The following is a 454-nucleotide window of genomic DNA, read 5'->3' on the forward strand; positions in this document are numbered from 1 at the left end:
CCCCCCCCAACCGTTTTTTTTTTTTAAATAACTCAAGACTTTCGCCCTTTAAATGACTTGAAGTGAGTGCCATCTTGTTGAATGGCCTTGGAGCATACGACAAATTTTCGATAATTCGCTTGAAAAGTATTCGACTAACAAAGCTTGGCATTCGTCCCCATAGGTCCTTAAGAATCGGCCTTGGTCATGGTGCAGAAGGGCTTGTGCGCTCGTGACCGCTAGAACAAGATCCTTACGGTAAAAAAATAGTCCTTATGGTTGGGACTGTTCTAGCGATGAAAGTCATAATCTTCTCTCACGTCCACATTCGAAAATTATGCGGCGCATGGCATTCGACTTTACTTCTTAAGTTAGGCTTAGTTGATTTTATATATGCAACATAAATTCGAGTTTGCACCAAAAGTTTCATGTACAACCGCAAAGTTTCCTGTAGCCTTTAACCTTCCGATGCCTT

Source organism: Glossina fuscipes, unplaced genomic scaffold (genome assembly GCF_014805625.2).
Source record: "Glossina fuscipes isolate IAEA_lab_2018 unplaced genomic scaffold, Yale_Gfus_2 43, whole genome shotgun sequence".
Classification (NCBI taxonomy): Eukaryota; Metazoa; Arthropoda; class Insecta; order Diptera; family Glossinidae; genus Glossina; species Glossina fuscipes.